Here is a 25,234-nt window from a genome sequence, read left to right as displayed (position 1 = left end):
TAAATATGAGGCATTCATCATGTCGCAAGGAGGTCGCACTAAGAAGTGACGCATCCCTGTTTTCACACAGCGATGCATCACTTCTCATAAATAAGGCCTTAAATGTGTTTACATCTAATATTCAGGGATAGTTATGTGTGTTTTCAATATTGTAACGCAGCAGCAGCTCACCAATATTACTGCAAATAATCTCTGTGACGCCCTTCCATTTCTTATATGTTAGGCCTTGTTTTGATCTAAAAGGAAACTTTGTTTATGTATTGCATGAAACATAAACACAACATTTCTTTGCAAAATGGCTGTACTAGACTCTCACACATCAGGTACATAAAAAATAAATTAAAGAAAAACAGTATTTAAAACAATCTGTTTAAGCAATATTAGGTCATTAGGGCAAAACTCTGGAGAAGGGAGCTGATTCTGTCAGGGGGCCCCTTGAAAGGCTGGGGCCCTGGGCCAGAGCCCACTTTGCCCATGCATTAAAACGTCTCTGAATACCATTAGCAAAGCAAATGGCTTTAACTTAACCAAACGCGAGACCAATTGCATTTTCAATGCTTGTTTTTTAACTACCTGCTTCCAAAGGGGGGAACTTCTATTTTGGTGCCCGGGCATATTTTTTGCCCCAGCCCAACCATGTGCGTAGGGGGGTCGGGCTTGGTAAAATACAGTAGCCATATGATGGCGAATTCTATTATGATATATTACGGTGAAAGAGGAAAGAAAGCTTCTCTAAAATGAACGTGGACCTTTTTTCTTAGGAATTTGGCGAAACAATAGACTATTAAGTTCAAAGGATGGCAGTTGTAATAATTAGCATTGGCATCACCGTCGCCATGTTTACGTGCGAGACGCGCCAGTATCTACAAGAGCGAGCACATGTCTGGGGCGGGTATCACATGGCGCCTGACACAAAACATAGCTCGGATAGGTTGGTACATGCAGGGCGAGTTCCGGGCGCGTTTTCAACGGCGGCGGTTCACCTCATGGCAAATGTATTTACTAAGTCTGCGAAAGCGGTTCACTGAACATGTATTTACAAAGTTTGCGGCCCTATGGTATTCACTTTTGTTTTTGAAATGCATGCTTACCTCTGGAAAGGACCTTATACGTCGGCGCCCTATCGACCTACCATTCGAACGACAGACTCAGAAATCAATTTGGGCAAATCGTCGTTCTCGTTTCCCATCATCCGGGCGAGAAAAGCCTGATAGGACTTAAACACACTATTGTTTTAGAGTGACTCTGTGGCGCGTACGGAAGCGCATGCCTAATGCCTGTGACAGTTTGAGCCCTGCGAGAAGCAGCTGGATAAACCGAGCGTGCTGCCTAAGCAAATAACCGCGCCGCCGGGTCATCTGAGTGGAGGCACCCGGGGCTGCGGTTCAACTGAGCACGCGCTTCCTACGGCCACGAGCACGGGCGGGCGGGGACTGCGCAGGGCTGAATGAGGCCTTGGAAAGGACTATTGATCCACACACCAATGGCCGCCACTGATTACAGGGCCGTTCGAGACCCGCCATTAGATGTCAGGCTTGGAACTGAGGCTGCTGTTCTGTCGAGGATATTTTAATTACTATTATTAATAACAATATTAATATGATCAGTATTATTGTTACTAGTATTCCTGGAATTGTTATTATTGTTATTATTATTTGTATTATCATTATGGGCCACATGTATCAAATTTGGAAATTGCGTCTACCTAATTGTGATTTTCTAAGAATCGCAATTAGGTAATCGCAATTCCCAATGTCTGACACTCCATGAGTTTCAATATACCGATTCCTAGTGGGTCGCAAATCGACCTACCTCATTAATATTAATGAGGTAGATAGTAATTTGGGACCCCCTAGGACTCGCTAAAATCACGGGGATGGTGGTCTGCCAGGGTCAGCAGACCATCATGTCCGTGAATGCTTTTAAATAAAGCAATCTTTTTTTTAAAAATGCAGTTCATTTTTCTTAAAGGAAAACGGATTGCGTTTACAGATAAAAGAAAAGTTTTCTTTTAATATTTTAAGAGTCCATGAGACCACTGCCTGCTCTTAAAAAACGTTTTGACAACCATTCCCAAAGAGTAAGGGATTCCTTGGGGACCCCTTCCCATTTGCGAATGTTTATTGCGAATCGGCCCGTTTGCGAACGCAACATTGGTTGATACTTGTGGCCCTATGAGTATTATTATCAGTATTGTTATTATTAGGAAGATTTTTATTATTATTAGTATTATTGATATTATTATAATCAAGATTTATATTATTATTGTTATTATTAAGATTATTATTACTAGTATTGTTATTATTGTTGTTGATGGTAGTAGTAGGAGTATTGTTTATTATTATTATTAGTAGAAGTATTGTTATTGGTATTATTCTTATTAGTATTGGTGTTTTTAGTATTATTGTTGTGGTTTGTTGTTAAATAACAATACAATAATAATAATAACAATACTATTAATCAATTTACCAACCCCAGAAGTAGGGAAGGCTGAATTGGTCTTCATGGGGTTCGGACATGTGAGCAGCAGAGGGCTGCTTGTTCCTCTCCATACATTGCGCCTTCTGACTCCCTATACTTGGCTTCATGCGCTGCCTCCTGTGGATTCCCACGGGCTTTAATGCTCACCACCCTCTCATTAAACTTGTGTTGGCCCGTTCGAGAAAGTCACATCTAGCTGAGACTTAGCCTAAGTCATTACATTATAGAGGTGACCCCCAGATCCAGCTCCCCACAGACTCGTCCATGATTCTGCAAAAAAAACTTGTATGGCATCTCTGTATGGGGTGAGTCTTGTTCTTGGCTACGTGGCTTCTGGTCTTGTACCGACCGTTCCTAAAGGTTCTCCACACCTGTAAGTCAGGAGTAGCCATGAGTACCAGCGCTTACCCTTAGCATTGCTTTCAGTAGCCCTGGTCTCAGGTCACACAGGCAGTAGGAGGATCAGATACCAAAGTAAGTTACAAAAGCCATGTTTACTTTGTGTCATTTCAGATCCTTCCCCTAATCCCTTAGCTGTAAATAGGGGCTGTTACAGAGCTAGACAAGGGTCCCTGTACTCTCATTGGTTGCAAAGTGTGTGCGTCTATCTGTCCATGTCTCTCTCTCTGTGCATTCATGCCTATGTGTGTGTGTGTTTGCGTGCATGAATGCCTCTCTGTGCCTGTTTGCATGAGTGTCGGCTGTCAGTCTGTGTGTGTTTATGTGTGTAGGTGCCTGTCTGTGTGCGTACATGCCTGTCTGTATGTGTGGCTCTGTGTGCACATACACCTATGTATTTGTGTGTGATGTCACTTCTGCTCGATGTTTGGTAAATTGATGTCCATGCACGGCACTGTATTATGGTACCACAAAACTCCTGATGCACACATTCACTATTTCTGGAGGAAACAGAGAATCAAGCGGTAAATTTCCTCTCCGACTCAAAATCCCTAGGTTAAAAAAAAGCTCTATCCTGAAGCGCTTTTTCTCAGGCAACTCCTCTAAGATTTAGATTTTTGTATCAAGATATATCTGCATTTCTGCTTCTCTGAAAAAGTACAGGTTGAGCACAAAAAGACACCTTCTAGCCACCTGACACGAGACAAATGGAAAAAACCCTGACTGATATTGCTAGTCTGGCTCCTCCTATAGCAACCTACCCAAAGGGAGTCACTCACAAAAACCTAGCTAATGAGTTATTGCAAAGCCCTCTTCTCTTCCTGTTACCGGGGACATCTATCATGCGCAGGAGTTAAGGAATTAAACAGAAGGTATAGGAACTGTGATCTTGGCTACAATAGGCTAGAGAGATGAACTGGGGGCATGATTAGCGAGTCTGAGAGTGGGGTCAGAGGATGGGTAAAAGACCTTAATGCATTGTAACTAGTGGCTTCCAGGTAGCGGCATATACTATATCAAAAATATACAATATTGTTAATATCATAATAAAATATATTTTTGATATGAAATTATATAATATTATATAATCATACGTATATTATACTATATATTATATATTTATATTATATATAGCTATATAATTATATAATATAATTAAATATACAATGTTTGTTAAACCTACACGCAAACTGATGAACATGAAAGTCTAAAATATAGCTGGAGGAAATTTAATAACACCTGCAAAATGTGCGCACATACAATTTCTATTCACCAGTCTCAAGACATTCAACACTGACAGTGCATTGCTTCGAGGAAGCCACCTTATTGGACTACAGCCTGGGGCATGGAGGTTAAATAAAGATCACCGCCTTAGTTGCATGATCTCACTGAGCTTTCTCACTAGGATTAGAATTTGGAGCCTGCAGTATGCGCACAGATGCGCACAGATCTCTAGAGTAGGTGCAGTTACCTACTGAGCTTTTGGACAGAGATCACTATTTGTAACATTGTGACTACAGATGGACCATTGCAGGTGATATATTAACTGAGTGAACTATTCACAAGGATTGCAACTTTGCAGTGACCTGCAGATTGCACATAGGGTTTTAATACGTAGATGTTTATTTTTTGCTGGTTTTCCCATCAGCCTTTAGGTTTACTAATCACTCTACTTAGCAACTTTTGCACCCTTTTGAGATAGCTAGTGCCCTTGTTGGTAGGAGGCAAAAGGGCTTTCTATCTTCAGTCAGTCTTCTCCAGTCTGCTCACGTGCTGGTGACCCCCTGCTCAGCCTCAGGGATGTCATGGCCAGGGCTGGCCATAGCGCTGGTGGCGTCAAAGTCACTCTTCCCCTTTCCAAAACCCTTCTTCTCCACAAATGTCCTCACTACTACTCTCCACCAGTGCCTCTCATCTTTCCACAGCCCCTCTCTCACATGCATTTCATTTGTTTTAAAGCGCTACTCATAACATTGTAGGGTGTCGGAGAACTTTACATCACATATACATTATACAGAGCCAATGAATTATGTGTGTGTAAATCAGTCTATAGGAAAAGTTACATATGACAATGAAGATCACAAGTTGCAGGAGTCACAGGTCTCTGATACTAGTAGGCTGTATATTTTAAGAGTGTTTGGTCTGGAGAAGCACAAACTTGGATTTAATACGTACCACAGTGGTTGGCTTTGCTGATAAGAATGTATTTCTACCCAAATGAACCCTTTTTGGCAACATTAGGATACTGAAAGACTGGGGGGGGGATGAATATTCTAAGCTATAGCGTTCAGTTTGCATGTAGCTCTATGATGACAATTCATAGCTCACTGTGCTATATTAGGGTTGTAATTTATGAACTGCAAGTAACAAAAGGATCTCTGTGACAAAAGCAGTAACCCACTGAGCGATACACATAAAATACAGTTTGGTTTGCGTGGCACATCTTCTTTGCAACAGGCATATTAACCCCCTGCACTACTTTGTCATGAGGGGAAGCTGCCTTTCAACAAAAGGTCTGTCTACAGCAGGACAATTAATCATCAGAATTATCTTGACATTTTTATTGTTGCCTGATAACTTCTGAGCACACAAGGAACTCTGCAGCAGGTGCTTTTTTAACCCATGTTATTTCTAAACATGGCCCTTCCACCCACCAGGGTCAGTACCAGTTGCGCTTGCCCCAGTCGCACTGCCCTAGAGCCGGCCCTGGCCATGGCCAAGTTTAACCATTCAGAAACGGGTGTTTATTTAGGTAAAAGTATAGGAAGAAGGTTTGGTGAATAGATAAGGCTCAGGGACACTGTTCCCAATAGCTTGCACCCACTTCAACCTCTGATTTTGCGCCAGTGGAGGGCCAAACTGAGGACACTGTTGATTTAATTGAGCCTTAAAGAAAGGCCAATTATGTGGCACACTGTGGCACTATTATTTCACTATTTGGTCTTTTTTATGATCATTTATAATATTTGGGCAAAAGCTTCACCTCATTAGCCACCAGTATAACACCTGAATACGGGAATCAGCAAGCGGAAGATGCCAAGTTCACCATTGCACGTGATCTCCCACTATGCAACACCACATGTAGCACTTGTTAAGCAACCTTTGATACTTTGAGCTGGAAATATTTATTTTTTTTAATCTGCAAATTATGCAGTGGGTTGTGGATTATGTGGTAGGTGCGGTAAATCCATAATTAACGGGAAAACACTGTACCCGTAGAATCATGAAATGTCAAAGGCCCCGTCCATCACATACCATGTGACAGGACATTAGTTATTTCTTTCACTATGTGTGATTTAATAATACATGCAACTCTCTGTTATTCGTTATTCATGCAATCTATTATTTTCTATTTTCAGGCATTCTTTCCACGGTGTAAAGCGGGCTGTCACTTCGGAAAAGTGTTACGATCGCGCTGCACAAAACTAAATAAAATAAAAAATAAAAACGATATTCAAGTGAAGTGCAGCGCTTTGGATCTAAGATAACCGCGGTATATTCAGCAGCATCGAACCGGTGGTAAGGGTGCGATATACCGAATCCTACCGATATGTTTGATCGGTCATGAAAAGCCTTACGACTTTACAAGCCCGTCCTTACAGACAATAAACTCCATCTGCCCCCACCTTGGGGCCTCAAAGGAAGCATTGTCGGCCCACCTGAACCAACGCAGAGCTTCCTGAATGCCCGGATCACGCCATTTAATGGAGATTACATTTAAAGATGTGTCAATTCACTCTCGTTAAAAATATCTTCTATCTGGGTCCTTGTCTCTTTGTTTGTTCTCCGTAAATTAATCTTTGCAGTTATTGTCTGCTGCCTCAGTAGCGCTCTGTCTGCTGGGCTTTGAAATGCAGCGCCTTGGCTGCTGTGATCAGCGGGGCTTCGAAGCACTACCTCCTCTCGGGTACTTTCGTCACAGTTTGTGGCAGTGAGGGCGATTTGTCCAGACTCCCCTCTGTTGAACTATTTGTAGGAACAGGAAAGGTCTGCACCCATGCATAGAGCGGTCCATTGAGGGTCGTTATGTCGGCAGCAATTGTCCCCATAGCCTAAACACAGCTGGAGTGTTTACATCGGCCCCGTTCTGCTCAGGGCAGCTCGCCTCTTCCGGCTGCGGTGCTGCCACTTTAGTAAACACTTTTCTTTTCATCTCGGAGTGACCAGGCTGAGTTTTCAGAGTATGCGACAGCCCTTACACCCTTCAAGAAATCACCTGGAACTCTTGCAGTAGGACAGCTCAGTGGGTTAATGGATCCATCGAAAAAGCAGTGGGTAGGTATCTCGTAGGGCATACCTTTGAACCAACAGAGGGCTGACACAGCCATTCATCTTTCGGGGGTGTTTAAAATGAGGACCAGGGTTGATTAATGGTAAAGTCTGTTATTTGCAGTGACACAACACTTAAAACATGACACAATAGAACAGCTGGCAAGGCCCATCGAGTCCACTTTTGGCATAATGCAGATTGTAATGATGACCAGTTTAAAGCGCACACTGAAATGTTTCCTTCTACTTAACAGTGGGGGTGTTAATATTACCCTCTGCCTTTATATTATCATTATGTCCCTTTTGCATTTCAAATTCTGTCTAATAGAAAACTTTACAATCTAGTACATAATACACCATAATATAATTGGAAAAAAAATGAAATTCAATATGGCAACAGATTGCATATTGTCTAAAGGTCGAGGAAGTGTTGCAGCCGGGAGAGCTTATAAATGCACAGAATGGAGATGGAAATGAAAATCCCAAAGAAAAACTTTCCGGGCCTAACCAAACGAAATCAGGGTAACACACTAAGCAGTGTATGCCGTCATTTGGGTATCAATATAAGTCAAATCACACATAGGCACACACACACTTTCTCTTTTCTTTATTATTGCATTGAACAAATCAAAATAGCATATTTCATGAACTAGGTAATATGAAATGCAAGCATTCATAACCTTTTACTTAAAAAATGCAAATCCCTTTATTCCATGATTGTACTAATATCTAACAATGTGAAATGGCACGTACAAAGTCGGGACTTCTCCCCCCATGAAAGGGATCTCAAATGAGCTCACACAGCAACCATTGTCTTTCCCCCACATCTACAAGTCATTCATTTGAACCTCCCATCTATGGAAATATGAACGTTGCTTTTATATTGTATATTCTGTGGAAGATTGCTGGAATTTCAGAACACCACATCTACATTTCAGCTGACTATTGCTAAGCAGTTTTCATCACAACATGTCAACCTCTACTACTTATTCTATTTTTGAACAATCTTCTTATATATGTTTAAAGTGTCACACACTATTTCGTAAAGCCAGGCACGCAACAATCAAAGACTGTGAAACCGCTCAAAATTCTCCTAATCTATTTTTGATTTCAAGACCCCTTTTCCTTTGAGTCTTTTCTCTTATAGTGATTGAAAAGTTATACAAATTAACTCTTCAGTAATTACTTTATGGTAGAAATGTGTTTTTGTTTTCAATGAAACATTCATCCTCCTTCACTCTCAGATGTCTGTACCTTAACTGCGTGGCTTCCTTAAATAGTTCTTCAACATGCCACCACACCATGAGACCGATTTCTCCAAACAGCCATTTATTCAAACATTCATCTTGTGACTGGTATTTAATTTTACAAGGATAATAACAAAATACATTCACTTTTGTTAAGTGAGTGTGTGCGTTCATTTTCCAAAGACCTACGCACTGCACTGAGAGTCGTAACTCCACTGGGAAAATGTAAATGTTATAACTCGCTCACCTATAAGTAAGTATAGACAAGGCTGAAAAGCACAATGTTTTTGTAAATATTTGTTCACAGAGAAAGCTTAGAATTAGTCAACTGCATTCCCTGATAGCCAAATTGGTTAATGCCAGCGGCGTGCTTCTTCTGGAAGTTAGCTGTCTATATCCCTTTGTATGTAGTGCAAAGCAAAACACCATTATAAATACCCTAACTGGGGAGGGACTGCTAATCTGAAACTACAGCAACTATTCTGATTTATAATCTCTTCCTTATCTTGTTGGTGAGAAAGAGTCCACAATTAGTCCATTATTCTCTTGGTTCATATTTAATGAAACATCAAAGTCCCCACAGTTCACTTTTATTTTTCTTCATCCCTCATGGTTTGTTTCATCAATTCCATAAAAACAAAACTCAGCTCAGCTAACACATTTTATTCCAAACTGAAATAGTATAAACATTGCAGAACTGTAGGGACTGCAATGTATCAATTGAATTTGAACCAACACAATAATGGACTAATTGTAGACTGACTATCTCTCTTTCTTGAAATATAAGGAAGGGAATATAAATAACAATAGTGGCTATACTTTTGGATTACCATTAGTATTATTTACGCATATTTAACAAAGTTCACAACACCTGCATCAGCTGGACCCTGTACCCCCAACACCACTCCAAATTAAAAAGAGACTATAAGTAGATTGCAGTCAGTATAAATATATTATTTAAATTACTAAAACTGTAAACAAATTTTTTTTTTGAAAAAATAATTTTTTTTACAATGTAAAAAATCTTTTAAGTACAAAATAAATATAATAAACTGTCCTTTAAAATATACATATATTATATATATATATATATATCATGGATTTAATTAGGCACTACAATTCCCAGCAAGCACTGCACAGCTCTATATAGACAGCCCATTAGGGGCGTGCAATCATTTATTCAATTGCTGGGATGAGCCGCTTTGCACACAACACCCGCGATGCCTCTGAGGAAGAAAATATTTCGAAACGCGTAAGGCACACTCGAGTGGCTGATAATAGACAGCATTTGGACTTAACCTGCATCAATTAAATGCTGTATGCGAACATTGTGGTCCGAGTGCTTCTTAAACTGGAGGGGCAACCTTGGAACTGGATATATTATACTATATCCATATTTATAAATATTTTATAAAGACAATATTATATTAAAAACAATTATAGTTAATGAACATACCTAAACATTGTATTTTTAAATCAATCATTATTAAATAAAAATATTACAATATTTTTTGAAACTGGTATCAATATAGATGTTAGAAACCCCTGTAGTTTTACTGTTAACTGTATTCAAATATGTCTCACTATTATGTTTGAATTCTTTAACTATTTGTTGTTATTATCTGTTCCTTTGCAAAATATAATTTTAAAGTTCGCAATTCTTTTTTATATTTTCCAATGTGTACTTTATATTACGCTTAAAAATTAAATGTTAAGTTAACATTACATGTAAATTTAAATTTTTCAGAATGTTTTCAATAAACTCCAATTTAATTATTATAGGCTACATATATATTCATTTATACTAGTTAATTATAATAAATTTTTACTTTACAACTTAACCTGCAATGCATAAATGTGTTACATTCTAGAACAGGACTCACCGGCAGTGATGTGTTCCCCTGTCCTTACACTGTGCCATGAGAACACAGCATATCTTTGGTTCACATGTTTATTGATTTGTGGAAGGTTTTCTATCACTCTGCCTGGCTGGTGTTGGTGCCTCCACCATCATGGGGTGTTCCAGACTACTGGGTGTAGGAGGTGTTTGTTAACGTGCAAAGAAACAAGGGGCGTCAAGCATGGGATTCTTCCTCCTTCATGTGCCATTTTGGGAGAGTGCCATTCTCCTTGAAGAGCAGGTCTGACCAGACTTATTACTATGCCTATCCAAAATGGTTATCGCTACAGTGTTTGCTGCCAGGAAGTCTCAATCTAATATGGTGGCAATTTTTTTTTCCTTTAATATAATTTTCGGTCCAGATCATAGAAAAGGAGACTTGGGCATGAGAAGGGTGCACACAATGTACCAGTTCTGTCATTTTGCATTGCATTTATCACTAAGTTACCTTTTTTAGGTCTCGCCTACGCAGCGCGCATGTGCTGCTTAGGAGGACCTTTAGCCGTCGTTCTGCTCTTTTTCGAAGCACATACTTGTGCTTGTGGCGGCATCCACCTTGCGGGAGCGAACAGGGGGAGCGCCACAAGCACGAGTATGTGCTTCGAAAAAGAGCAGACTGCGCGCGCACTCCCTCTCTGACGTCCCTTCATTGCTTTCACCGGGCATTCATCCCCATTGTGCGAGTGCCTGCTGCCTGCCTTTCTGTTATGAGTGATTTATTGCTTTCCCTAAATGGTGAATTTTTAACGCACGTTTAATTGCATTTATTTCAGGTTTTTTTTAACTACGCTAGATGGCTAACAGAGTCATGTACGTCAATTAAAACACGCAAAATCGTATTAAGAAAACGTGAGACCTCAAATTACACTGTAAGCACAAAAAAATATAACCCAATATACTTATTTAAGTATCACGAGCTAGCTGTGCCGTGCAATGAACATGCTATTCTCGACCTCAGTCTGAGAAGTGTATTTTCTATTTTAAAACACCTGACAGAAACCGTATGTGCATACTGGCCACCTAGTAGTTATTGGGTCCAACCTTAATGGTGGATTTTATGTAAAATGAATGATTATTTTTAATAAGTCATAAATGACTTTAAAAGAAGCAGCAAATTCAGCCTTGCCTCCCAATGTACGTCGGTGAAATGAAGTGATTGCCTTTCGGTGTATATTAAAATTCCCCACTGGAAGAGAGTCTTACGGTGGCGACGACGCAACAATTTATTGTGACTGGCAAAATTCTGCAACACATCAACAATCACAGCAGCACACGTCATCCGCATGATACGTGAGGCTGCATATTTTATGATTATTTTAAACCCCCCAAAAACTTCAGAAGATTGAAGCAACTGATCCAGAATATATCTTCATTTAAATGTAACAATAGTGATGTTCAGTGTGTGGACCCCTATATGACATTAACGGCGGTGCTGATACAAAAGCAAAGCTTAAACACAACAACGTGGCTTCGGTAGTACTGCCATTTATATTATTACATTTGAACACACGTACTACTTTTTTCTACATTTGAAATTTTCATTTAGATATTTCATCACGGCATAAATAAATCACAGCCTGCTTCGATTAAAAAAATTAAGTTGGCAGGCTCTGGACAAACCGCGACACGTGTTTCATTAAGCCGCACATACCATTCCCGGTAAATTCGAATATTTTGGACTCAAGGGCTCAGCTGACAGTCAGACTGCTGAATCAGGGGTAGCAAATGTATGCAAAGGAAGACTGCTGGTTGCTAACAGCAGAAGCCAACTAGAAATCTAGCAAGGTTCACCTTGAAAGGGTTCTGTTTCCCCGACAAGAAAGCACCGCAGTTGTGCATCTTTGTGCCACAAGTGTTGAAATTACGGGCGCTCCTTTGTCAGTGGAACAAATAAGGCACTATTAGTTACACGCACTCTCAGCAGGAGAATAGCTTAAAGGGGCACTTTAAGGGGTCTGTAATGCTATTAAAAGGCACTCATCAGGGATAAACATACTTGTAAGACCCCTTGGAAATCTTTTGTTCTTCTGTAAATATGTGTCTTCCTCTTTTGTGGTGAGATGTGCTGCCGGCAGCCACAAAGGAGGCCGGCGGTCGAGGCACAGAAAACATTTAATTACGACTACTTCCGATTTAGAATGCCCCCCAGTCGTCTCGTTAAAGGGCGGGCAGTAAGGTAGAGAAAAAAGACACCCACTGGCTATATAACAGGGTAAAACAAATGTCCCACCCCTACCCACCACATGGGAAAAGGGCTCCCTGCTGCTCGGTAATTGGGAGGAAGTTACCTCCCACAGATTGGAAAGGGTTAAGTGCATTCACTGAGCAGCAGACACTACAAGCAAACAAGCATTGGCATAGCCAATAGGTCTCGCCTTTGGGACCTTATAAGTGTTTAGACATGCAACAGTTGATGTTGTTGCACCAAGGATATTGTACTGCATAACTAAATACTTATAAGGTTCCAAAGGCGAGACCTATTGGCTATGCCAATGCTTGTCTCCCTAATTTTCAGACTGTATTTTTTGTAACAAGACTCATGTGGGCTCCTTCTCAACCTTGATTTCGGGGTCGTTTTGTGACCTTGCTTTTCTACCACATCAACTACAATCAAGAATTACCCGAGGAAGTTTTTCTGCCCTTTGTGGCTTTTTCCTCTTAATGGGGAGCCTCTAAACATTCTGTCACTGAGTTTAGTCCAGCCGCGGCTCCTAGTGGGAGTGCTGCAGGGTGGTGGGGCGGAGGAGGGAGCTAGTAAACTCCAGCATACGGCCGACTGGAGTTAAGTACATAAATAAATAAATAAAACAAATTACGTTGAAGCGCGCGCAATGTAATTTGTTTTCTTAATTTATTTATGTACTTAACTCTGGTCGGCCGTATGCCGGAGTTTACTACCCCCACCCTGCCCCTCCCCTGCCCTGCCCCACTGCTCCGCCCAGCAGCACTTCCAGTAGGAGCCGCGACTGGTTTAGTCCGTGACAAAATGTTTGGATAAAATATATAAATTATGGTGGTGAGATTGACTATTGCAACTCTAATCTGACAAACATTGGGGAAAGTGCAAACATGCCAGATGTAATCTTTACTTTTCTAACTTTTGTCCCACAAACATTGAGTAAAGTGCAAAATGTGTGTGGATTATGATTTACTCATAAAGTGAAGAAAGACAAATTTGGAGTGGGACACCGTTATTTACTATTGTAACTCTAGTCCCACAAACATTGCTGAAAGTGCCAACGTTGAGGGGTAAAATATACTACTCCATATATTCCTCTAATTGTAGTTCCACATACATTGGCAGAAGTGCAAAAATTAAGGAGGCAGTGTAAGATTTACTATTCAAACTACAGTCCTACGAATATTGGGGAATGTACGAAAAGTGAGAGGCTAACATTTACAGTCCCACATACATTAAGGGAAGTGCGAAAATTGGTCGGGGGTTATCATTTACTACTCTAACTCTAGTCCTACATACACAAGGAAGAGCACAAAAATTGGGGATTATAATTTTCTTATCTAATTCCAGTCCCATAGATATTGAGGAAAGTGAAAAACCTGGTGTGGGGTTATTATTTACTATTCTAACTCTAGTCTCGCAATTGTTAGAGAAAGTGCCAAAACCGAGGGGGTACAATTTACCACTCCAACTCAAGTTCCACATACTCTGGGGGAAGTGCAATAATTAGGAGCAGTAAGATTTACTAACCTAATTCCAGTCCCATAAACATAAGGACAATTGTAAAAATTAAGGGAATGGTCTAAGATTTACTATCCTAACTCCAGTCTTACAAAAACATTAAGGGATGTGCAAAAATTGAGTGAGTAAAATTTACTGTTCTAATTAGAGTCTCACATACACAGGGGAAAGTGCTGTCCCCTCAAGTAAAGCACTGAAATGAATATCGCCGATAAAACAGTTTCTGAAAGTAAAACCTGCAACCATTGTATTCACACTTAAAAAATAATAATTCAAAAGCCAATTTTGACCAAAAAGATATCTTATGAATTGATTTCTATGAAAATGTAAATGCCATTCATTCAGAAAATGTCCTTTAAACAGTTTAGATGAAAAGGTTTCTCAATCAAGAGACTTGTAAAGTGCAACTACTCAGGCGCTGGGGGTGACTGCTGATCTGCCATAGACACTGTAGTTCAGTCGAAGAGCCAGGTCTTGAGGTCCTTCCTGAATTGGGGCAGTGACAGTGATTACCTTAGGTGGAGAGGCAGGGTGTTCCAGGTCATTGCTGCAAGGTAGGAAAAGGATCTTCCCCCGGTCGTGGTCTTGCGGATATGTGGGATGGCGGCCATTGCCAGATGGGCAGAGCGGGGGTCTCTGGTGGGTGCTTGGAATGCGGGCAGTGGTTGAGGTATGCAGATCCGGTGTCATGTAGGGCTTTGTAGGCATGTATGACGAGTTTGAAGGTGATACTTTTGTTGACTATGAGACTGTGGAGGTCTCTCAGGTGGCTGGTGATGTGGCTGTGGCAGGGGATATTGAGATGAGTCTGACGGAGATGTTTTGGATGCTTTGCAATTTTTTGAGGAGTTTCTGGGTGATGTCGGCATAGAGTGAATTGCCATAGTCGAGTCTGATGATAATGAGTGCGTGAGTGACCATCTTTCTGGACTAGGTGCGGATCCACTTGAAGATCTTTCGGAGCGTATGGAAGCAGGGTGATGAGACAGCACTGATCTGGTGGTTCATTGTGAGCGAGGAGTCTAAGATAATGCCGAGATTTTGTGCGTGGTCTTTGGATGTGGGGTGGTCCAAGATCTCCAGGAGTCGTCCCAGGCAGAGGGGGTGGAGCCCAGGATGAGGACTTTGGTCTTCTCTGAGTTTAGCTTGAGGCAGCTATCCTTAATCCAGGTGGCGACACTTCATCCCATTGTGGAAGTTCTTCTTGGTGACTGGGGGTTCATTGGTAAGGGAGAGAATCAGCTGGGTGTCGTTTGCGTTGTGGAAATGAGCCTTTTTAGGGGCCCACCGGGGCAGGAGTTCACCCTTATCTGTCCACTGGTTCTTAAACCAACAAAGTAGAGATTGGCACGGAAGCTGGAATATCAAAGAACAAGTTTATTGATCACTCATGAGTGGGACTACATCAATACAGTACCCTCAGGCACCTGTAGGAGGTAGTACATGGAATACAGAAACCATGGGCCTTTTATACAGGCTTTGTTGCTGAGTACGCATGGGGGCTCAAATGGGAGGTACAGGCATACACAGGAATAGTTATTGACTAACATGGACAGATAGAAATCACTTTCACCTAGTCAGCAGGGTGGGAGGAGAAACAGAACTGCTTACATCAGTTGGAATAGCCTGACAGTTACACTCTAAGGCAGGTGCATTCTAGCAGCTACAGGCCTTTCTGAGCATATACATAGCCCTGGCTCAGTACTGAAGGAGTTAACTACAGTTGATGACTCAAGCAGAATAGAAAAGCAAGCAACAGTGAAGACGGTAGAATCACGTTGCTTAGCAAAAATAGCTGCCACAACTAAGATGGATTCAGCTCATGCTAACGGCAATTTCTGTCGATTTCCACAGCGTAGGAGACAATGTTGAGTCCATGGTTCCTGACAATGGCTGTGAGCGGGGCCATGTAGATGTTGAAGAGCGTGGGTCTCAGGGAGAAGCCCTGAGTCACTCTGCAGCTGATTTCTGTGGGTTCCAAGTGGTACGGTGGTAGCATGACTCTCTGTGGTCGGTCGGTGAGGAAGGATCGGATCCATTCCAGGGCCTTTTAGTGGATGCCGGGGTCATGAAGTCTTGGGAGATGATGTCGAAGGCAGCCGAGAGGTCCAGGAGGATAAGGGCTGCAGTTTCACCTCGGTCGAAGAGGGTGCGGACGTCGTCTGTGGTGGCGAGGAGGGCAGTCTCGGTACTGTGATTGCTTCGGAAGCCGGATTGGGAGAAGTCCAGGATGTGGTTTGCTTCGATGAACTCGAAAAGTTGGGTATTGATTGCCTTCTCAATGACCTTGGCTGGAAAGGGAAGCAGAGAGATGGCTCTGAAGTTCTTGAGGTCCTTCGAGTCGGCAAAGGATTTCTTCAGCGAGGGGTTGATCTCTGCTTGTTTACTGTGAAATTCCTATGGCAACTTCACACTGTATTAAAATCAAAAATAATTTTAAAAAATGTAAAGAGAGAAGCTGGCACTCTTAAATAGAAAGATACAAAAATATTCTTTTATTTTCTTGTTATTAGTTCAGTATATAAAATTCATAACAGAGAAGTAAATAATTAAACCACATACATGCTACATTCATCCACCTATTCATGCATACTTATCATTCAGTTATTTAATATTTTCAAACTGACAAATTTGTGGAACAGCATATTTTTTAACATAATGATATACATAATATATTGACAGAATTGATAATTGCCTCACACCACAGCAACAGAATGTAGTATCTGTGTCATGTAGTGATTATAGTTCTCAGGTGGTTTTCATGTCATCATCTCTGCATGTTTCCAGTCTACTGGGAATGTGGCTGAGTTGATGGTGCAGCAGAGCACGGGGGTGATGGAGGTGCCAGCTCTGTTGAAGATGTGGGGCGGGCAGGGGTCCGAGGGTGATCCTGAGTCGATGCTCCTCATAATCTTGAGGGTGTCGTCAGTGGTGAGGGGAGTCCGGCTGATCAGGGTCTGCTGAGATTTTTTATTTTTTCATTTTTTATTTATTTGTGTTTTATATAGCGCTGGCTAGACCCAGAGGTATAAGAGCGCTTTACATGAGGATCGACATTGTTACAAAGTTACATCAGTTACAAGTTAAATCTGTTGCAAGAAAACATTTAAAGAGCATAGAAGACGAGATAATGGAGCGTAGAAGGGAAGGGGAGTAAGGTAAAAGGGTAAGAGGGAGATACGGCGGAGAGAAGAAGGAGATTCTACCCAAAGTCCAGCTGGGTAGGTGACGGTCGAGGGGGAGGTCCACAGCCCATCTCCTCTATAGCTATCAAGTTAGCTCCACCGGGCATTGGCCAGAGTGCAAGGTCTCAACAGTCGGTGGCAAGTTCACAGATTCAATGGTAGGGGTAGAGACAAGAAGAACTATGTACAAAGTCCGGCTGGGTAGGTGACGTCCATGGGGTGACCCAGAGCCGATCTCCTCTATAGCTGACTAGGCAGCTCCACCGGAAATCGGCCTCGTTGATTGGTCTCTTTGTGCTTAGGAGTTCATGTAAAATGTTTGTGGGGGAGACACAGGTTCACTCTTTTCTTGCATTCTTTGCTGCTGAGAATGGGTAGTGAGTTGATTATTAAATTTCACCGAGGGAACTTAGCTGATCCCCATATTCGGAGATGCATTTGGCGGGGCTAGGCCTCCATTTTAGGGTCAGGCATCATTATTCCTAGACCCGGTGTGCTGTTGCTTTTGGGAACGTTGATTCCATGTACTGGCCTTTTATATGTGTTTTTCACTTGTACAGCCTTGAGGAAGTCGTGGGACTACACTCCTTATGCGACGAAACACGTGTTGGCTGTGGAGTTTTTTATGAAGGCCTCTTGAATAAAAAGAAAGAAGAAGACGTGACTTACGACTCTTTGATACATGTGGCTTGCTGTGATTTGTGTTAACAAATATAAACCTTAAAGACTTGATATTTACGTGTGCTGGGGAATAAGAATAATATGTGCTAGCTTTTGCTTCCCTTTGTGGAGTTTGTAGTTCTCTACACCTTTCAGCACCGTCATATAAGTAGATAACAGGAAACTGAGTGTGTGAATCTTTTAGTGGCGCCTATACACCTATGACGGATACCACGTGTCCATTTTGTAAACTTTTATAAATAGGTGGCAGCCCAAAAGGCACGATGACTTCAAATGTAAAAGATAGACCTAATAGAGATAAGGAGGCAGAAGACCTCTTTAGTAACATTGCGAACAACGCACCGTTAAATACACTTGTACAGGGTGGACAGACCTCTAGAAAAGAGAGTTTAAGAGAGAAATTTGTCAAATTGGAAAGATTAAAGAAAAATGAGCTATCACGGTGGTGGGACGCTGACACTTTGAAACAGTATATCAAGCTCAGAAGGATTCCGAGAGGTTTGAGATCGCAAATCATTCCTACATATGAAGATCTTGAACCTGACCTATTAACAGAGTGGGAGAAAGAATTGAACAACAACTCAAATAAACTCATGGGGATTTTAATAGAAAACTGTGAGAGGAAGGTTATGCAGTTACAGAAATATATAGATCTATTAGAATCAGAAATCAAAGACCTTAACATACCAGAAGGTACCACTAAGAACTATGCCATCTTAAATGACATCATTGAACGCCACATTTCGGATATCAAAATACGCAAGGCACGGAAATTACGAAGGGACGCACGTGACTATTGTGGCGGTCGCATCTTCACGTTCGCAAGGAAGTATGATCACTTAATACCTAAAGAGAAACAACAGACTAACACTGAGAGCAGCTCTATTGGCTCTAGCTCTACCTCTCTAGACACCACACATACAAGTGGTAGCGAATTAGAAGAGAATAGCAATGCCTCCACCATTGGTAAAAGTATTTTATTAGAGGTCACGAGAATCAAAAAGGGCAACAAAGAGTACAGGCGACAACCACAGGCAGAAAAACCAGGAGGGGTAAGAGAGGGGGCACGGGCAGAAGAACAGCCAGGAGTCAGGACCAGGTCCTGGAACCTGAAGAAGTAGATAACGTGAATATAGTTAATCTGACTGACATGCAACTCTCGGAGGATGCTCTTTCTGTGTTAACCAGGTGAATGAGTTTCTGCCCAAACAATATTGGAAATGTGTGTGATGTTAAAATTGATCTGTTCAAATTTGTCAGACGGTTGAAACTAAAGAAACATTTCGAATCTACGAACTATGGTAATAAAAGTATGCACAAGAATCTTGGTATGTTATTGTTTGGTGAAAATTCAATACAAGATATTTTGGATACTAGGATGCTCTTATCAATAAAAGATTGTGAGGATGAAGCGATGACTGCAGATGTGATTATGAGAGACCTAGATATCACTACTGATTATGGTATTTCTAGCAATTTAAAAGAGAAGTCCAAATGGACCCCGACGTTGGCTTCAGGTAATAATATCAACCTATTTCACAAAATGGTGTTAGCGGATCTAGACAAACATGATGATAGGAATACTATATCCAAAACTAAGGCAGACAACCTCTCGGTGAAAGAACGTACTGCTTTAAGAGAATTAAGTACTAACAGTGATATCACTATACGTGAGGCAGACAAGGGAGGCAACATGGTGATCATGCGCAGTGCAGATTATAATAATGAGATTCTCACCCAACTTGATAATCAAGACTGTTATGAACTACTACACACCGGCTCTCACCGATCATATCAACACACATTTGAGGCGTGGGCATGGGCAGAATCTTATTGATGATAATGAACTCACATTTTTAAGAGTGGACAGGCCTAGATTTCCGTGCATATACACTTTACCTAAGATTCATAAGGCATTACCCTTTCCCCCAGGTAGACCCATCATATCGGGAATTGGGGGCCCTACTGAAAGGATATCCGAGTATGTGGACAAATTTCTAAAACCAATGGTAACAAACCTACCATCATACATTAGAGACACCAAACACATTCTTAGTATACTGGCTGACTTTAACTGGGATGAAAATATGATCATGGTGACTTTAGATGTAACAGCATTATATACCAGCATCAAAAGAGAAGTAGGATTAATGGCTATCAGAAGGATGGTGAATAACAGATCGGCTAATGCTTGGAATCACACAGAAATGTTAATGGAGATGGTAGAATTGATACTGGACAACAATGTATTTCTGTTCCAAGAGAGATGGTATAGGCAGAAACAAGGTGTCGCAATGGGCTCTAGATTTTCTCCCTCGTATGCGAATCTCTTTATGGGATGGTTCGAGGCGATGAGAATCTGGGGCCCTTTGGGTACCGAGTGGAATGACTCCATACTTTACTGGGGAAGATATATAGACGACTGTTTCATGATATGGACTGGGTCTCAGACCAAATTGACTAATTTCATTGAACATCTTAACTCGAATGAATATAACATTCATTTCACCTCTGAACAGAGCAGAGATAAAATCTCGTTCTTGGATGTAGAATTTTATGTGAAGGACAACTGTATACAGAGTAGACTTTTTAGGAAGGAAACAGCTTGCAACTCTTTACTTCACGCCTCTAGCTCACATCCACCGCACCAGATACGCTCCATCCCCTACGGGGAACTAGTTAGGGTAAGGCGTAACTGTAGTTCAGACACGGACTTTGAGACATATAAGAGGGGAGCCCTTACGAGATTTAAGAACAGGGGGTATGACCAGAAGACTTTGAGGAAGGCGGAACAAAGAATTGATCAAGTTAAAAGGATTGACACTTTGAAAGAACGAGTAGTGTTAACAAAGGACGAGAACAAGATAAGAATAGTTACGGGATACAATAACTGGTCAGGGGTGCTCAGACGTAGCTTGAATAAACATTGGTACCTACTTAAGGCTGATAGATCCCTTAAGGAAGTCATTACAGACAAACCAGACATTACCTACAGACGAGGCCTTTCATTAAAGAACATTTTGAGCCCGAGTTATCCCACACCTAAGAATAGGGAAAATTGGTTGACCCGACACTCATGTGGTTTCTTTGGCTGTGGACGTTGCGCGGCATGTAAGTGGGCGCATCCTAAGATAACTGAATTCCAAGGACCTGGTGGCAAAACATATGAGATTAGGACCAATATTACTTGTCTTACCAAATTTGTTGTCTATGCCATTAAATGCAGATGCAGTAAAAGATATATTGGCAGCACAATCAGGTCACTACGGGAAAGAATTGGAGAACACATACGGGCTGTGAAACATGGGGACATGAGATACCCCCTAGCGGCTCATATGTCTACTTGTTCAGAACAGATTACTAATAGACGTTTTGAATTTTATGGAATAAAACACATACCCAGACACCCAAGGGGTGGTAATAGGGAACTGACATTACGACGAAAAGAAGCTCTTTGGATTTTAAAATTGAGAAGCACAGAGTGTGGTTTAAATATTGATCAGGAGTTACACTATTTCCTAGGCAGATAGAAGGTCTGTGGTCATGTCTGAATGGATGACGCGACAACTACGCCATCATGCTTTGACAATCTTATGAGTTGTTGATTATTTGATCACAAGCAGGTTTTGTTGTAACATTAATCACTATACTCAAATGCACGAACTATTTATGCCTGCATTTTGATATAATAAGAGAGATTAACAAGAAAAGTATAAAGGAGATGACGTATATCTATATGTACTGTGTGTATGACCTTTCTCTCATTGCTCTGGTATTTATCTTGTGTTTTGTTTGGCATGTAACACGAATGACCAAATAGAGGATTTTAAATGAAATTAATGTAATGACCTAAATTGGTGGAGAGATTAGAGGGCACACATTTTAAATACACGTGACACTTGTGGAGCGGCTATTTTGAGACACTTTTGTTACTTAAACGGTTTACTGACAGAACGCGATTAACGTTAACTCACATTTAATTTAGAAATTAAGGTTCACTATCACCTTTGGGATCCAAATTGAGGAGCAATAATATCGTAAATATATGCAGGTATAGACAGAGAGATATCTAAATAACCGAGGTGGTTTCCTAATTCAGGAATAGAGAGATTAAGAGACATTATGGAGTCTTGTCTCTATGTTTAATATGACTGGATGACGCGACACGTTAACATCACCGTGATTGGCTCTTCCGGTTGTTTGATATCCGGGGTTTTGGACAGGATACAGGCTGCTGTACTCGGCTTTGCTGTACTTTTGGATGGCGGTGTCCCCACAGTAACAATTATACTGATAGGTAAGATAGCAGAAGCAACGTTTGGGTTAAGGATATTTGGTCCTTGACTATAGTGAGAATATATAAGAATGATTAATAACGGTTGAATAACGCACTTTGTTACATATGTGGTAGCGGCTTGTTAGCCACCATTGTAATTCATCAGTAGTACTCTGCGTCTTTCGGCTTGAATTTGGAATGTAACACGTTTAGAAAATAGATAATATTAGCCCCTTAAAGGTTTACGGATGTTCTTGGTGATTACCCAGATTTAAATTATCTCTGCACATGGTACGGTTATTCACGGAGGCTTACTTTTGATTCTTACAGCACACTGTGGAAGTGACGTCGTTCGAGAGGACAGGATATTAATAATTTTGCACTGACACCGTCGAAATAGGAACTCTGAGTGGTCTGGAATTAGCACCACATTTCAAGTAGGTGACTCTTCTGAGTAATAAGCATAGTTATGGATGTGACCAGATTCCGTGTGAATTATTCTGATACGCGTTTTGTCTCCACTTTTTTCCACATTTCATCTATTTCCAGGAGTATGATAATACGAGGAATTTAGGTAAACTTGGATAGCGTTGATAAATAATGGTTGTGAAATTCATCACGGGTTTGCATGTTTAACCTGAAGGCCACTTGAGTGTGGCATAAGTAATTCTTTAGATCACTCACTGGTTATGCTGAGCACGAGATTAGAGTCTCTGGTGGTTGCGGTTTGAATTTCTTTCCATTCTCTCTCCATCTTTTGGGGTCATAGCCTCAAATTCACAGTATTTACATTGTTATAACCACTCCACTTACTGTAATGTGAGCTGTTTGGAATGAAATGCTTTCTATATTCTATGGAGTTTCTCTCCACGTTTTATCTTTAAACTGTTTACGATGGAAATCCTTTTATTGGGAACGTTGATTCCATGTACTGGCCTTTTATATGTGTTTTTCACTTGCACAGCCTTGAGGAAGTCGTGGGACTACACTTCTTATGCGACGAAACACGTGTTGGCTGTGGAGTTTTTTATGAAGGCCTCTTGAATAAAAAGAAAGAAGAAGACGTGACTTACGACTCTTTGATACATGTGGCTTGCTGTGATTTGTGTTAACAAATATAAACCTTAAAGACTTGATATTTACGTGTGCTGGGGAATAAGAATAATATGTGCTAGCTTGTGCTTCCCTTTGTGGAGTTTGTAGTTCTCTACACCTTTCAGCACCGTCATATAAGTAGATAACAGGAAACTGAGTGTGTGAATCTTTTAGTGGCGCCTATACACCTATGACGGATACCACGTGTCCATTTTGTAAGCCAGGTGGTCTGTACTAGCACTGGACAGTACAACGCTAGTGTTGACAACAATCACCTGAATCTCGGCAACTGTGAATTGTAATCGAGATGCATACAGACTCAAAAACTGCACATCTGTTTGTGTTTATTTTACGTTGGCCTCAGGGCTCGGTGTCTGTGGTGTTTGAGGGTAATTGTAGATACCCCAGATGGGAACAAAATAGCTGGGATATTGCTCTATACATCACAAATTCTGAAGCCTGAAAGCTGTGACTCCCCAAAGGAGGAAGGGGACTGGAGTATGTGCAAAATTGAGTGCTTGCTCTCAGTCTGAGGTTTAGTTAGTACACGGCATAACTGCACACCTCATGGTAGTGCGTTCTAACCACACAGTTGTATTCCCTGGTCGGTCCCACTCTCATATCACAGTAATATTACAGGAGCCTGCCATGGTGAGCACCGTATACCATTGAATTTGCGCACATATTAAACCCTAAACACATCATACCAGCATAATAGGTGACTTCCATTAGTCAATAAGGGTAGTGGATGGGAGTGGGTTTGGGAAATTGTTTTATTAGGATTGCAAATATGCTGATTACTGTTGTTTGTGTTATGAACCTTAATATCACCCTTAAATTGACACCCTTATTGTGGAGAGTAAAACAGGCAGATTGCAACATGCTGTATGTTCTTATTCTTGCAAATGCAATACACTTTGTGTATAAAAAAATAATAATGTGTTAAAAAATGTAAACAAGCATTGTGCCCCAGGGGATGTGGTCAAGTACGGACATTTCTACACCAGTGGTGGGAATGCCCTGTCGTTAAGAAATATTGGGAGAAAATAACAGCTAGTTTGTTAACACTGTGTGAGAGAGACAGGCAGGTCTCAACCTAATGGTGTCTCCTCAATATATGGTAGGCAACAGACCTAACGGCGAAAGAGATAACGTGGGTCTCCTTGGGGTGTAAGGTGGCTAAGCGTAATATTGCAAGGACATGGAAAGGGATATCTGGACACAAGTTTCGGGACTGGGAGACAGACATGGACTGGTGCATGCAGGGGGAGAGGGTAGTCTATGAAGGGAGAGGCTGCCCACAAAAATGGACCAAGATCTGGGAGGAGGGAAATAAAAGTAGAGGGATGATATGTTCACCGGTTGTGGACCCTTCCGCGCAAAAAGGAGTAACGCTAATGAAGCATAACTGTGTCAGGCTGAAGAACCTTGTATTATTACTGCTTTTATTTGTCTTATGTAACTATATACTTGAAACTGTATGCATACACAGCATAATATCAATGCCATGTTTCTGTTTGTTGTTTATTTGTCAATAAAAAGAAGTATAAAAAATTTAAACAAGTACATTAAAAAAAATATAAAACACTAAATAAAGAAAACAATAAAATGCAAAAACTGTTATTTACTGGTTTTTTTTCGAAAAGTCAATACTAAAGATGGATGTGAAAAATTCAGTGCTTACTGCCTTGGGGTTAATACTGGCCAAAAGAGAACTAGCACTCAAATGAGGACGAAAAGCTGCTCTGACATGCAAGCAGGGAACCGAAACCGGCCCTGGCAAACTGCTCGGCCGGCCCCCAGGAGGGGGGCGGGGGTGCGGCCGAGCAGTTTGCTATGGCCGGTTTTGGCCAATTTTGTTACTGGGGGCTGATATTGCTGGCCCCCAGTAACAAAACTGGCCCCCCCACCCTAGCGGCCCACCGGGTAAATGCCCGGTGCCCACTACGGCCAGCCCGGCCCTGCGTGCAAGGAATGGCTGGGCAGTCTGGCATATTGCAA

At 41.3% G+C, this 25,234-nt stretch overlaps 1 long non-coding RNA gene across 1 annotated transcript; it reads left to right on the top strand.

Moving 5' to 3' along the window:
- Window positions 1-22,085: 22,085 nt before the first annotated feature.
- LOC146834697 (uncharacterized) lies at window positions 22,086-24,815 on the top strand. The gene is made up of 3 exons (XR_014960323.1): window positions 22,086-22,159; window positions 22,469-22,575; window positions 23,103-24,815. It is a non-coding gene; the product is annotated as an uncharacterized LOC146834697 (long non-coding RNA).
- Window positions 24,816-25,234: the final 419 nt, after the last annotated feature.

The sequence above is a fragment of the Triturus cristatus genome, chromosome 4_2 (assembly GCF_964204655.1).
Source record: "Triturus cristatus chromosome 4_2, aTriCri1.1, whole genome shotgun sequence".
Taxonomy (NCBI): domain Eukaryota; kingdom Metazoa; phylum Chordata; class Amphibia; order Caudata; family Salamandridae; genus Triturus; species Triturus cristatus.
The sequence above is the reverse complement of the archived record's forward strand: the minus strand, read 5'-3'. Positions and strand labels throughout refer to the sequence as shown.